This window comes from Lepidochelys kempii, chromosome 3, assembly GCF_965140265.1.
Source record: "Lepidochelys kempii isolate rLepKem1 chromosome 3, rLepKem1.hap2, whole genome shotgun sequence".
NCBI classification, from domain to species: domain Eukaryota; kingdom Metazoa; phylum Chordata; order Testudines; family Cheloniidae; genus Lepidochelys; species Lepidochelys kempii.
In genome coordinates, this window is record NC_133258.1 from 5314081 (window position 1) to 5326717 (window position 12637).

Here is a 12637-nt window from a genome sequence, read left to right on the forward strand (position 1 = left end):
ATAAACAGTAAAACAAGTTTATTGATTACAAAGTTAGTGACCATGAGATGGTCGAGTTCAGGATCCTGACACAAGGAAGAAAGGAGAGAAGCAGAATACGGACCCTGGACTTCAGAAAAGCAGACTTTGACTCCTTCAGGGAACTGATGGGCAGGATCCCATGTGAGGCTAATATGAGGGGGAAAGGAGTCCAGGAGAGCTGGCTGTACTTTAAGAAGCTTTATTGAGAGTGCAGAAACAAGCCATCCCGATGTGCAGAAAGAAAGACCAGCTTCGCTTAACAGAGAAATCTTCAGTGAGATTAAACACAAAAAGGAAGTTACAAGAAGTGGAAACGTGGACAGATGACTAGGGAGGAGTATAAAATATTGCTCGAGCATGCAGCGGTGTAACCAGGAAGGCCAAGGCACAATTGGAGTTGCAGCTAGCAAGGGATGTGAGGGGTAACAAGAAGAGTTTCTACAGGTATGTTAGCAACAAGAAGAAGGTCAGGGAAAGTGTGGGACCCTTACTGAATGGGGGAGACAACCTAGTGACAGATGATGTGGAAAAAGCTGAAGTATTCAATGCTTTTTTTGCCTCAGTCTTCACAGACAAGGTAAACTCCCAGATTGCTGCACTGGGCAACACAGTATGGGGAGGAGGTGAGCAGCCCTCAGTCATGAAAGAACAGGTTAAGGACCATTTAGAAAAGCTGGACATGCACAAGTCTATGGGGCCAGATGCAATGCATCCAAGGGTGCTGAGGGAGTTGGCTGATGTGATTGCAGAGCCATTGGCCATTATCTTTGAAAACTCATGGTGAATGGGGGAGGTCGCGGCGACTGGAAAAAGGCAAATATAGTGCCCATCTTTAAAAAAGGGAAGAAGGAGAATCCGGGGAACTACAGGCCAGTCAGATGCACCTAAGTCCCTGGAAAAATCACGGAGCAGGTCTTCAAGGAATCAATTCTGAAGCAGTTGGAGGAGAGGAAGGTGATCAGGAACAGTCAACATGGATTCACCAAGGGCAAGTCATGTCTGACCAAGCTGATTGCCTTCGATGATGAGATAACTGGCTCTGTGGATATGGGGAAAGTGATGGACATGATATACCTTGACTTTAGCAAAGCTTTAGATACGGTCTCCCATAGTATTCTTGTCAGCAAATTAAAGAAGTATGGGCTGGATGAATGCACTATAAGGTGGATAGAAAGCTGGCTAGATTGTCAGGCTCAACGGGTAGTGATCAACGGCTCCATGTCTAGTTGGCAGCCGGTCCTGGGGCCGGTTTTATTCAACATCTTCATTAATGATCTGGATGATGGGATGATGGGAACATAAACACATGAGTGCCCCACGGCAGGAGCGGCTCAGTCAGTAGGGGGAATTTCTGCTGTCCCGTCGGCCACTCAAAGGGTTAAGGTGAGGCACCCCGACATTAATAGACTGAGACAAACAACTTACATACCATCTTAGGTGTTTCCATGACACCTCTTTGTTACCTCCCCTTCTACTTTTCTTCTGATGTCTCAGGCAAAACATTCCCATTCATCTCTTCTGTCAAACCCTCTTTTCTTTTGCTAGGTTGGGGTGTACCTGTGCTAGCCTTCTGGAGTGTGTTTATATACTCTAGGAATGCCTGTATTTTAGCAACACTAGCAGGAGCCTTGCCAAGTTCATGTACCGGACAGTGAACTTGTAAGCGCCTGCTTTAATACATGGCCTGACTTTGATTCCCAGCCTCTGATTCAGGGCTCAAATCAGGTCTTTCACCAGGCCCCATACTCCATGCTGTCTCTCTCTCTCTCTCTACTACAGGGGTCAGTCTGAGATCCTTGTGGATGGGTGGAGGAGTTCCAGAAGGATTAAAGAGGCATGGGAGAAGGAGTCTTGGAACAGAAATTGGGATCTAGGACAAATCAATTCCTGCTCAGTGTTTCACTGGCATCTCTGCAGTGCCCTGAGGCGGTGAACCCCTCCCACTCTGGGCTGGAGCACGTGTGAACATGGCGGTGTCATTTGCATTGAGGAATATGAGGGAGTGTCATTCTCCGGGGCATCCAGGCTGGCTCCTTTCTCCAGCACTAAAGTCACTGTCACTAGAAGAATCAGCTAGATGTCCCCTCCGGTGGTGCCGTCAATGCCGTTGGCTGCCATTCTTTTCTTCACCTAAACCCAGCACCCACCACCCTCCCTGCCCAAATCCTGCCCACTCTTGTCTAGAGCTCTGACCGCTCCCATCTTTCCAACAGAGGCAGCTAAGATCCACGGGCTGCAATCCTGCCAGAGGATGCAAAATACCCTCAAGGAGAGCACTGAGAAAGAGTCAGAGGGTGGAATGTTTGAGAAGGCAAAGGAGAAGATGAAGATGCAGCTCCAGGAACTGAAGGTGAGGGATGCTCCCTCCTGCTCTGTGGGGCTGTATTTATGGGTTTGGGTGGTGCTGTCTGGCCACAGTACAGTGTCCACAGAGGGAGCAGCCCAGAGCAAGCTACCCAGCCAGAATGTAGGCCAAAGATATTGAAGGAAATTCCCTTCTCCAGGGGATGTTTAATTTCCACCTAGAGCAGACACAACGTGACCTTGATTTTCAAGGCACCCTTTAAGGCCCCTGTCAGGGTTCCCTCCCCACTCTGAACTGTAGGGTACAGATGTGGGGACCCACATGAAACACCCCTAAGCTTATTTCTACCAGCTTAGGTTAAAACTTCCCCAAGGCACAAATTCTTTGCCCTTGGAGGGTATGCTGCCACCACCAAGTGATTTAACAAAGAATCAGGGAAAGGACCACTTGGAGTTCCTATTCCCCCAAAATATCCCCCCAAGCCCTTACACCCCCTTTCCTGGGGAGGCTTGAGAATAATATCCCAACCAATTGGTTACAAAGTGATCACAGACCCAAACCCTGGGTCTTAGGACAACAGAGAAATCTGTCAGGTTCTTAAAAGAAGGATTTTATTTTAAAAAAAGGGTAAAAATCACCTTTGTAAAATCAGGATGGAAAATAACTTTACAGGGTAACAAAAGATTAAAACACAACAGAACTTCCTCTAGGCTTAGTTTCAAAGTTACAAAAAACAGGAATAAACCTCCCTCCAGCAAAGGAAAAATTCACAAACAGAACAAAAGATAATCTAACACGCCTTGCCTGGTTTTTACTTACAACTGTTGTAATATGAGAAACTTTTAGGATGGTTTATAGGAGCAGGAGTTTTCTGACCTGATGCTTCTCTGCTTCCCAAGAGAACAGTCACAACAAAGCCTTCCCCCGCCCCAAGATTTGAAAGTATCTTCTTTCCCCATTGATCCTTTTTGGTCAGGTGCCAATCAAGTTATTTGAGCTTCTTAACCCCTTACAGGTAAGGAGGAAGTCTAGGCTACCCTTAGCTGTATGGTTATGACAGCCCTGATCTTGCAAACACACATGTGCCTAACTGAACAGGACCATTGACTCCAATGGAACCCCAAACAGCTTAAACATAAGTGCGTGTATGTTTGCAGAATCATTATCATGTTTCTTATTGTGTTACCACAGCACGAAGGAGCACCGGTGCTGGCTAGACCCCATCGTGTTCGGCGCTGTATACACACAGAACAAAAGGACAGGCCCCAGAGAGCATATGATCCAAATATAAGACGAGACAACAGGTGATTGGGGCCTAAAATGATCTCTCTGCAGTGAACTGCAGGGATCATGAAGGCTGTAGCAAGAAACAAGAGTGATTGCACTATTTTCCTGAGAGTAGGTGTATGCTCCAGCAACTCATGTCTTCTTCATATAGAATAGCAAGCAGTGTTATAACATCTGGTACAGTGCAATGAACAACAGTTTCCACCAGCTCCTTAAAGCTACGTGCCCGTGGCAACTGTGAGCACATCGGTTTGTAGATGAATCCAAGTATTTGCAAGACACTAAAAGATACAAACAAGCAGGCTGATTACGCATGCAAACGGATGGGGCCTGCAGTGAGTGTAAAAGCTTGTTGAACCAGCCCTGTCTACCTCTGTGGATTGTACTGAGCATAGCGACCGCCTAGCTATTACAAGAACCAACTGTGAGATGCAAGCGGTTCTGGTGACATTGTAAATGCTGTCCCCTAATAGAGACAAGGTGGGTGAGGTAATATCTTCTATTGGACCAATCACGGGCGCTGGCTTTCCCTTCTCCCCAGGGGTGCTCCACCCCAATCCCCATGCCCACTCCACCCCTTCCCCCAAAGCCCCGCCTTTGCTCTGCCTCTTTCTGCCCCTGCTCTGCCCCCGCCCTGAGGCCTCTGCCCACCCGCTGCTCTCCGCCCTCCACCAAGCTCCTCCCAGAACCACCAAACAGCTGTTTGGCAGCAGCACCATCCCCCATCAGCTGTTGGACAGTGGCGCCCCCCCCATCAGCTGATGAGCGGGGCCGGGGAACAGCTGTGGCAGGTGGGTGCTCAGCACCTATGGGACCAGCTTCTGTCGGTGGAAGAGACAAGCTTTGGAGCTTCACAGAGCTCTTCTTCAGGTCTGGAAAAGGTAACCAGTGTGTCAAAGCTAAATACAAGGTGAAACTGATGGTTAAGAATAAGGGCTTAATATGTAGCAGTAGACCATTGTAAATGATGTGGGCAATTAACACCTAATTACCAGTCATAGGACAAAGGAGGGTTGGTTAGGTTGCAGGTTGTTGCAATAAGCCATAAATCCAGTGTCTCTATTCTGTCCAAGATTTTTGGTCTCTAGGAGAGTTATTAAGGTCCCAGGCTTGTCTTTTGAATGTGTTGTGCAGGTTTCCTTTGAGGAAAAGGACAGAGATCAGAGGAGGATTGATCTCTTCGTAAAAAATGTTTGCCCATAGGTAACAGGGTGATTTTATGAGTTTTCTGTGTGAGCCCATTCAAGGGCATAGCGATTGTCTGGTTTCACACACATGGTGGCAGTTGGAGCATTTGATGCCCTGGATGAGGTATACCACACGTTGTGATAGGCATATGTAGAACCCATGGATCATGAAAGGTGTGTTTTGGGGGAGTATTGGTCATCTCAGCAGTGGAGACATGTCTGCAGGCTTGCATCTGTTCTGGCAGGATCTGGTGCTGCTTTGAGTTGGTGTGTCCTGCTCTGTGGGGATTTTGCTTCTGATTATGAGGTTAGCCAATCTGGTGGTTTGTTTGGAAGCCAGCAGAGGTGGCTTGGGGAAAAATTTCTTTCAGGATGTGATCACTATCAAATATGGGTTGTAACTGTTTGATAGCCAGGGGTTGAGTGCATCAGCCACTCCATTATCTAACCGAGGATCAATGCCAGACTGACAAACCTATAATTTCCCAGGTTATCCTGTTTAACCTTTTTAAATATTGTCACAACATTAGCTTTCTTCCAGTCTTCTGGAACTTCTCCATGTTCCAAGACTTAGTGAAAATCAACATTAACTGTCCAGTGAGCTCCTTAGCCAGCTCTTTTTATACTCTTGGATGCAAGTTATCTGGATCTCCTGTTTTTAAAAAAATGTCTAATTTTAGAAGCTGCTGTTAACATCCTCCCGAGACACGAATAAAATGAAAAGTGTGTTATAATCATTGTATGATATGAGTAGATTGTGTGTTTTTCCCCAAATACAGAATAGAAATATTTATTCAACAATATTGCCTTTTCTGAATTATTATAGATTATTTTATCATTTTCAGCTAGTAATGGTCCACTACCATACATCCATTCAATAATGGACAATAATGAATAATGCTATTGTTAGGATTCTTTGTTCCTAAAATATTTTAAAAACTCCTTCTTATTGTCCTTAACCCTGCTGACCATAGTTTTCTCCTGTTATCCTTGTGCTTCCCTTACCAGTTTTCTATAACTCCTAGCTTCTGTTTTATATTAATTTCTATTAGCTTTCCCTTTCTTAGATAAACATAACTAACTATATCTATGTATAGATATATTGAGTTTCATGCAGTTTACTATGTTCAGCTTTCCCAGATGAAACCTTAACAGATGGTTCTACTCTGAATAGTGACTGTAAAAATGGCATCGTGAGCATCATTTGTACCGTCACTCCAGATGAAATGTGCTCTGTTTACAAGCCACCTGCCAGCTCTGTAAATTCCCCTTGTGATCTAAGGGTCAAGCTGGGCTCTTTTCTTCCTGCCTGTCATAACCAGCAATAAAAGCTCGCAGGGCAAACAAGGTTCATAGTTACACCTGGGTGCAGCCCCAGAGCCTTCACATGATGCCCTCGGGGTAGTTGATTGTGATTAGAACTTCAGACAATGCAGCTGGTGCTGCACCAGATGGTGCAGACTCCAGCTCCCTTTCCCCTAGCTGGGCTGGCTCTCAGGAGCAAAAAGCTGTGAGGTCACTGCCAGGCTCACGTGCTGGGCAATGTGTTTGCTGCAGAACTACGTCGTGACGAAGCTGAAGAAGGACGTTTCCATCATGCTCAAACTCGCCTTGTCTCACCAGGAAGGACTCACCGAGAGGCTGCCAGGTAAAACTTTGAAATCTCCTCCAAGGTATTTGCGTGGCTGGAGCCCTCTGATAGGATGAAATGATACAACAAGGGGCTTATTGGTCCACAGGAGCAGCTGCTGAACCAGGCCCTGACGTGACATTTAAGTGTGAACTGGCCTACGTCTATTTGGAGAAGTCCACTGCCTTACTACATGGAGCCACAGTGCTGGGGGAAGCAGGAACGTCCTCCCGGCAAGGGCTGGAAGATTGAGCTTTGGCATACCACTACTCCTCCCACCCTTCGGAAAAAGGGGTCTAACGCAGAAGATCCCTGTGATGTCAAGAGCTGCATTTGATGCAGGTATTCCATGGCTCCAGCACACAACCCATATGACCATCATGAAAGGGCTGAAGATGGAGCAGGGAAGGCTGCATGGCAGCCTTGCATCCTGAGAGCTACCCGACCTCCACACATGCAGCCTAAATATTCTGGGAGCTTTCCATGGACTTCTGTGGCTGCAGGGTTGGGATAAGTGACTTACCTAAGGGTTCACAGGGATGCTGAGAGAGCTGGGAATCAAACCCACAGCTCCTGAGTACCAGTGCAGTATCGTAACCACAAGACCATCCGTTCTGCTGCATTCTTCTGTGTGGCCTTGGGTACATCAGTTAATCACTCTGTGGCTCAGTTTCCCCATCTGTAAAATGGGAATAATGAGACTTTAGCCACTTTTCCAAAGTACTTTGAGCTCTACGGATGAAAAGCCCTAGGTGGGTGCTAAGTATGATTAACTCAAGAGTAAATAGATTAATAAGAGTGGGGGTTGTCTGCAAAGGCGTATGGCCCATTCGGAACTGCTACTGGCAAATGTCTCCAACAGCCAGAGATGGGGACACTAGATGGGGAGAGCTCAGAATCACTACAGAGAATTCTTTCCCAAGTGTCTGGCTGCTGGGTCTTGCCCACATGCTCAGGGTCTAACTGATCACTGTATTTGGGGTCGGGAAGGAATTTTCCTCCAGGCAAGATTGATAGAGACCCTGGGAGTTTTTCACCTTCCTCTGCAGCGTGTGGCACGTGTCACTTGCTGGTTTGAACTAGTGTAAATGTGGGATTCTCTGTATCTTGAAGCCTTTAGATCAAGACCTGAGGACTTCAGTGACTCAGCCAGAGATCTGGGGCCTATTACAGGGTGAGGTTCTGAGTCCTGTGATGTGCAGGACGTCAGACTAGATGACCATGATGGTCCTTTCTGGTTTTAAAGTCTGAGTCTATGAGGTGAACGTATTAAAGCCCCAATCTAGCAAAGTACTTAAATACATAAAATTGTAATCCCTTGTTTTCCTTTATTTGTGTGGGGGATTAGAACACTTTTCTCTCTACATAATAAAGAGAAATGGACAATTCTTTTTTTAAAAGAGAGACAACTAACCATGTTTTAATCTGCTGTTCTTTTTGCAGACTTCCAGGATGAATACAGAGAAATTGATCAGATTCATAAAATGCTGCAGGGAATGTGAAGTTCTTAAAAAGAGACATCAGAAATTCTCTATCATAAAATCTGTTTCTTTAATTGTGTGCAGTATTAATTGAGCTATTTCAATTAATTATTTTCTCTAGGTCCATCAATGGCTATTAGCGAGGATGGGCAGGGATGGTGTCCCTAGCCTCCGTTTGCCAGAAGCTGGGAATGGGCGACAGGGGATGATGGATCACTTCATGATTCCCTGTTCTGTTCATTCCCTCTGGGGCACCTGGCACTGGCCACTGTCAGAAGACAGGATACTGGGCTCGATGGACTTTTGGTCTGACCCAGTATGGCCATTCTTATGTTCTCTTGTTTAAGAGTTGTAAATCTAGAATTTAAAACACATTTGATTGTAGTATTAATTAATTAGAACATGAAATATAGGTGAAATGTCCCCTCATGCTGTGCTGAGAAAGTGAACAAGATACAGACTTATTTCAGGTTTCAGAGTAGCAGTCATGTTCGTCTGTATTCGCAAAAAGAAAAGGAGGACTTGTGGCACCTTAGAGACTAACCAATTTATTTGAGCATAAGCTTTCATGAGCTACAGCTCACTTCATCGGATGCATCCGATGAAGTGAGCTGTAGCTCACGAAAGCTCATGCTCAGATAAATTGGTTAGTCTCTGAGGTGCCACAAGTCCTCCTGTTCTTTTTAGGTAAGCAAATTATACTGTACGTAAGGGGGTTCATTTCACCTCGAGGCACAGGCTGACCAGCTGCTGATTTTGCTCCTGGAACAGCAGGAACCAGTTCGCTGGAGGGGGGGAGGAGGTAAATCAAGATAGAAGAGCAGATAAGGGTTGGGCAATTACTGCCAGAACTGTTCACACAGAGCAGTGTACCTGTGAGCAGGCAGACAGATGGATTGACCTCGGGCAAGTGGGCCGGCTGGCAAACAGCTTAGCCTGCACTGAGGGCCTATGGCCAGCTGGAGGAGCCCAAGGAGTGTGTAAGCACACAGCCGGCAGCGTGATCCAGCAGGGATAGTGCAATAACACACACATTTCCCTGTGGAAGAGGTGTCTCGGAGGCATGAAGCCCAACAAGACAGCAATGAAATGGCACCTTGTGTGGGCAGTGTTGGTGATGGCAGATGTTTTAATTGCAAAACAGAGGATGATTTAATCTAAAACGATTCAAGCTGGCGCTCTCAACTTTTTTTAAAATGGTCCCTCCTGACTAGGACCAAGATTTACCGCAGGGGTCGGTGTGCCGAGTCCTCATTTATTCACTCTAACGTAAGGTTTCCCGTGCCGGTCATACATTTTAACGTTTTTAGAAGGTCTCTTTCTATAAGTCTATAATATAGAACTAAACTATCGTATGTAAAGTAAACAAAGTTTTAAAAATGTTTAAGAGGCTTCCCATTTAAAATTAAATTAAAATGCAGATCTTATCAGTTTATTGTGATCCTTGCCCTTGCTTTTCCTTGCTGAGTTTTCCAATGTCTGGCACGTATTTGGATACTTTAAACTGCACACAGGCTTCTGAGTGATCAGTTGATAACCAGCTCGGAGAGGGACAGAGGACAGATTTCATGTGTGAAAATACCTGTTCACCCAGTTATGTGGATCCAAATGCTGAAAGCATTGCAAACGCAGTTTTCTTCAAACAGTTACATTTCACTGGCGGGGCGTCCAGCAGGTCAGAATAGGGGCGAATCCAGAGTAACACGGCTGCTACTCTGAAACCTGTCATTATGCAAGGCACTGCATTTAGCCATATGGAGTGGAAATCTATCAACTTCATGAAAAAACTCATCTCAAATAAATTGGTTAGTCTCTGAGGTGCCACTAGTCCTCCTTTCCTTTTCGCGAATGCAGACTAACACGGCTGCTGCTCTGAAACATCTCTCTCGGTCGTTTCAAGTGCACTTCGCAGATCTCCAAACTTCGATGACCACAGTTCTGAGCTTTTTAACTGAATGAGCTGCATTTTGAAATCTTCAGCACCCATCCACTGAAATATAGGCAAATCCAAGTCGCTTTCGTTGAACTTTTCAGGTTTAATTAGAAAAGGAAAGCATTGGGCCAAATCGCTGGAAATCTTGCAATCTGTCAGAAAATTCTGATTCCGGTCCTTGCACGTACACTCTAATCTCAACGCCAAAGGCAGTGCACTGTTCCGCGTGGCGTGAGAGTGATGTCAGCAGCAAATCAGGACTTAAAAATATCCCAGCACAGGGGTGCTGGAACAATTTTTAAGGTGGGGGTGCTGAGCTGTACCGCCTCCTGCCCCTGTCTGCACCCCTCACTGCCCCAGGGCAGCTGGGGGCAGCTGCAGAGCCCCAGGCCAGCGGCCAGGACCCTAGGCCAGCAGCAGAGCCAGGAGTGGGCTGAGCGGGGCCAGCGGACAGAACCCCGGCTGGCAGGGGGCCGGTGGCCAGTACCCTGGGCGGGCAGCAGAGCCCCCGGGACCGGTGGCCAGGACCCGGGCAGTGTGAGTGCCACTGAAAATCAGCTTGCGTGCCGCCTTTGGCATGCCTGCCATGGGTTGCCTACCCCTGATTTACCATCTAGAAACGTAACCCACCCCCGTGCGGTAGTGTGCTCTGGCCCTTCCTAGTGGCGTCTGGGCTGCACAGGGTATCGTGTTTTCTGACTGCGGAGACTAACAACTGTCTTGGTCTAGACAGGATGAAAGGGTGGGTATCTGTGTGTGTAACACTCTGCCCCTGGGAGGGTCAGCAGCAGGACCTGAACCTGAGATCTCTGCATTTAAAGACACGAGCCTCAACTGCCTACGCTGAAAGACCCTGCTGTGTAAGCCAAGGCTACCGCAAGCTTCTCCGCCCCCATGGCTCTGTCTGCACGGCGCTCGGGGGGGGGGGTGACTGCAGCACGTGTAGCCCGTACCCCCGCTAGCTCGGGGCTGGCTACTCGGGTGCCAATCGCGGTGAAGCCACTGCAGCAGGGGCTAGCTGCCCAAGTACATACCCAGGCTCCCTGCGGGGCGGTATTTGGCACCTAGTCCATGCCACAGCCTGGGCTGCCCTAGCTTCACTGCTGTTGGCACCCGAGCTGCCCAGCTCGAAGCTAGCACAGGGATGTCCGCACACGCTGCAGTCACTGCCGTGTAGACAAGACATAGTCCGTCCGTTGAATACAGTGGGCCCTCCAAAGATACTGAGCCTTGAAGGCTTTATTGGATTAAAGGGCAGGACCCTACTGCTGCTCCTCTGGCTCACTCAATCATTCGCGTCCATTGCTGGGCCCTTTTCCCTCGGGCCTCCCTCCAGCCAGTGAAGGCTCAGCTTAGTCCTCCCCTCCTGCGTCAGACAAATGGCTGTTTTTAAAGCCTCTGTTATGAAATCCGGGGCTGGTTTTGCGGGCTGACCTCGGCGGCCTCCGTCGGCTTCACAGCTTACCCAGAGCCATGCTTTGAAATCGCAGTGTGTCATAAATATAAAGGAAAGGGTAAACCCCTTTAAAATCCCTCCTGGCCAGAGGAAAAATCCTCTCACCTGTAAAGGGTTAAGAAGCTAAAGGTAACCTCGCTGGCACCTGACCAAAATGACCAATGAGGAGACAAGATACTTTCAAAAGCTGGGAGGAGGGAGAAAAACAAAGGGTCTGGGTCTGTCTGTATGTTGCTTTTGCCGGGGATAGAACAGGAATGGAGTCTTAGAACTTTTAGTAAGTAATCTAGCTAGGTATGCGTTAGATTATGATTTCTTTAAATGGCTGAGAAAAGAACTGTGCTGAATAGAATGACTATTCCTGTCTGTGTGTCTTTTTTGTAACTTAAGGTTTTGCCTAGAGGGATTCTTTGTGTTTTGAATCTAATTACCCTGTAAGGTATCTACCATCCTGATTTTACAGAGGTGATTCCTGTACTTCTATTAAAAGTCTTCTTGAAAGAAAACTGAATGCTTTTTCATTGCCCTAAGATCCAAGGGTTTGGGTCTGTGGTCACCTATGCAAATTGGTGAGGATTTTTACCAAACCTTCCCCAGGAAGTGGGGTGCAAGGGTTGGGAGGATTTTGGGGGGAAAGATGTGTCCAAACTATGTTTCCCAGTAAACCCAGATAAAGTTTGGTGGTGGCAGTGGAAATCCAAGGGCAAAGAGTAAAATTAATTTGTACCTTGGGGAAGTTTTAACCTAAGCTGGTGAAGGTAAGCTTAGGAGGTTTTCATGCAGATCCCCACATCTGTACCCTAGAGCTCAGAGTGGGGAAGGAACCTTGACACAGTGCGTTGCAGCCCTGGCCCTTGGTGAGCTGGGCAGGCCATCACCCTCCTGAACACTGGACATCAGCCTGTCCTTGCCGACCGCAGGCCACTCACAAGGAGGAAATTAGCTACAAAGGGCCAGATTCTCTGCCAACAGCCCATGTAAGTAACACGGTGTCTACACAGACGCTGTGTCACTGTAACTACACTGACATAAGCCCTGCACCTCTTGCGGAGGTGGTGTTATGATGTCAGTGTTGTTACGTTGGTGGGACAAGACTGTAGTGTAGACGCTGACGTAATCGGGTGGATGTAAGCTGCCTTACATGGCTCTGTGTGGTGCAGATCAGGCCAGAGGATTGCTGTCCCCACCGATGGCTGTGTTCTCTCCCTAAGGGCTTTTCTCACACCTTTGGGGGCCTTCCCTCCAATCAGTGCTTCAATACCAGAGTGAAAGTAAATAAGGGACGGGCTTAGCTATGCACGGGGCTTTTTGTCCTTAGCAGTTGGGGGGGGCACTCA